The sequence below is a fragment of the Clupea harengus genome, unplaced genomic scaffold (genome assembly GCF_900700415.2).
Source record: "Clupea harengus unplaced genomic scaffold, Ch_v2.0.2, whole genome shotgun sequence".
NCBI lineage: Eukaryota > Metazoa > Chordata > Actinopteri > Clupeiformes > Clupeidae > Clupea > Clupea harengus.
In genome coordinates this window covers 17,501-21,339 of record NW_024879865.1, presented here as the reverse complement: position 1 = coordinate 21,339, position 3,839 = coordinate 17,501, and positions in this window count along the sequence as shown.

The window sequence follows — 3,839 nt, the reverse complement described above, 5'->3', positions numbered from 1 at the left end:
GAGAAAGAGGTTGTGTATGTTTATAGGTTTAGTACATGTGATCATTTGTGTGTGATCAGGCTGATGTTTCTTTGTTTTCACTTGGTCATTCTTTGATTCCATTTGACTTGATAATTCTAAAACATGAACATGATTGTGATCAAGTCGACTCCCAGCTCATACAGCTGCTGCTGAGCAACTGCAGTGTCTGGCCCTGAAAACAGCTGCCAGCTTACTGCCATAAGATTAAAATGGCCTGTGCGATCATGACAATGAAAGCTGAACAGAATTGATATCTGACACTTACTGAACCAAGTCTGGCAGTGTTTGGTCTGTGATGCCTACCTTAAGGGATACGCACCGGAGTTTGTGTGTTGTGTACTTAGGTTTTTACTTGCCTGCTAGTGTGTGTGTGACAGATTGTGTTGTTTTAGTTTTTTGTGTGTGTGAATGAAGACATTTCACATACTTGTTCCTGCACACACAAGAGATCATACATATGCTTCCTGAAACACACATTCTCTTAATTAGACATTAACAAACACAGAGATAGAGAGAAAGACACACAAACACGCACACGCACACACACGCACACACACACACACACACACTCACACAAATACACAAGAATGCACAGACACACACACACAAGAGATTATACATATACTTCCTGACACACACACACGCACACGCACACAAATGCGCACACATATATATATATATAGAGAGAGAAAATGACAGAAACACACACACACACACACACACACACAAAAAAGAGTTTACACATATATTCCTTCCTGGTGCACGCACACTCAAATATCGCAAATACACAAGAATGTACACACACACAGACACACACAAACATACACACACGCGCGGGCGCACACACATACAAGAAATCATCTTCTCTTACACAGACATAAACAAACACACACACAAATATCACAAATACACAATAATACACAGACATACTCACTCGCTCACTTGCACACACACATAGACACACACAAACATACACACACACAAGAGATCATACATATACTTCCTGACACACAGACACACACACACACTCAAAAATCACAAATACACAAGAATACACACACACACACTGTATATATGGAGAAAGAAAGTGACAGAAACACACACACATATACACACACACACACACACTCTCACACACACACACACACACACACACACACACACGAGATTGCACATATATTTCTTCCTGGCACACACTAACACAAATATTACAAATACACAAGAATACACAGACAAAAATACACACACACTCACTCACTCACTTGCATACATACACACACACACATACAAGAGATCATACATATACTTCCTGACACACACACACATATTCTCTCAACTGCAGTGTCTGTCCCTGAAACACAAGAGATCATACATAGGCTTCCTGAAACACACCTACTCTTAATTAGACATTAACACACACAGAGATAGAGAGAAAGAACACACACACACACACACACACACACACACACACACACACACACACGCGCACACACACACACGTACACACAGAAAGAGAGAGAGACATGTGTACTCACACACACACATATCACACAAGAATGCACAAACAAATACATTCTTATACACAGACATTAACAAACATCCCCCCCCCACACACACACACACAAACAGAGATAGAGAGAGAGAGAGAAAGAAAGTGACAAACACACAAGCGATTACACACATACTCCTTCCTGACATAGACCCACACACACACACAAATATCACAAATACACAAGGATGCACATACACAAACACACATACATACACACACACACAAATAACACATACACAAGGATGCACATACACACACACACACACACACACACACACAAACACACTCACAGACACAAGATATTACACATATACTCCTTCCTTAGACACTCACACACACACACTCACACACGATATTGTAGGTACACCTGGAATTTGTCCACAGAAAGAGAGAGACATGTGCACTCAGACACACACACATATACATTCTTATACACAGACACAGACTGTAACAAACACACACACACACACACACACACACACACACACACACACAAACAGAGATAGAGAGAGAGAAAGAAACACACATACACTCATTTACACCCAAGCGATTTGCATACAAGCGATTACACACTCCTTCCTGACATAGACACACACACACACACAAATATCACAAATACACAAGGATGCATACACACACACACACACACAAACACGCTCACACATGCACACAAAATATTACACCTACAGTATACTCCTTCCTGAGACAGACACACACACTCACACACGATACATTATACATATATTCTTTCCTGATACACACACACACACACTCCCAAATATCACAAATACACAAGGATGCACATACACAAACAAACACATACACACACTCACACACAAGATATCACACATATAGTCCTTCCTGTCACAAACACACATACAGACAGACAGACACTCTTTCTCTCTCTCACACACTTACACAGACACACATTCTCTTACACAGACATAAACACATAAACACACACACACATATAGTCACACACACACTCACACTCAAACACACTCACAAATATCACAAGCACAGAAGGATACACATACACACACACACATACTTGGGTGTCCTCCAAGTAATCTGCAAACGCAAGCTGTCATGAATATTTTTTTCAAGCTTGTTCGTTTGGCCAACCCCATGTCACCATGACAGGCACGCTTTTTATTTCGGGTCTGTTCGAAATGGAAGGTAGCTGCCACGATGCCGTAATAGACAGGTGTATTTCAAGACATGTCTTTCGGGTGAAAGCGTTGGTTTCGAGCGGCCTTTTTAAGATGGCATTTACGGTAACGTGTGACGTTGGTACGCTGCAAGAACGTTATACTATCTAACGTAGGGTAACGTGCTAATGTTAGACAGGCCGTCAGCCGAGTTTGGTCCGGAGTTTAGCTGCTAAAGTTATCTTCTGTCCTGTCGTTGAAGCAAACCTTTTAGCTCTGGCATTGGTCTCCCATTATGTATTTATCTATCACTTCACTGGATTGTAAATCCATTTTCCAGGCTATCGCACGCCCCCTTCATTGAGGCAGAGGTTAGGTTTGCCTCCCCTATGTGCTTTTTCACTGTGGTTTTATGACAGATCAGCAAGACTAAATAGCTTCTTCACATACGTGAAATACATTACATTACCTATTATATGGATACAAACGACATATAATAAAAGTTGGTATGGTACGGTTGGGTTGGCCTGTGCCCGTGCCCGTGCAACATTCAACACAGGAATGTTTATGATGAAACTGTTACCAGAGCACAACATTGTTTACAACAGCACAAAGCTCTAGATCTAGCCTCTTTTTTGTTGTCAAATTGCACCAGATTGATGCATTGAACTTTAAAATGTGCAAAATGTTCTTATATATAAAATATACTCCCCCGGGGGGGCATGCCCCAGACCCTCCTAGGGGGTTCGCATCGTTGTCACCTTTTTCATCCCTGATGAGTTTGCACCCCTGGTGACAGAAAGTGATAGAACCCCACAGAGATTACACATACACATGCACTCAGTCACACACACAAATATCACACATACACAAGGATGTACATAGTACAAACACACACACTCACTCACTCACCTACATGCATACACACAAACACACACACACACACACACGCACGCACACACACAAGAGATCATTCATACTCCCTGACACACACAAACACATTCCCTTTCACAGACATAACCACACACACACACACACACACACACAGACACACAGACACACAGACAGACAAACAAGATATTAAACAAACTCCTTCCTGGCACACATACACACAC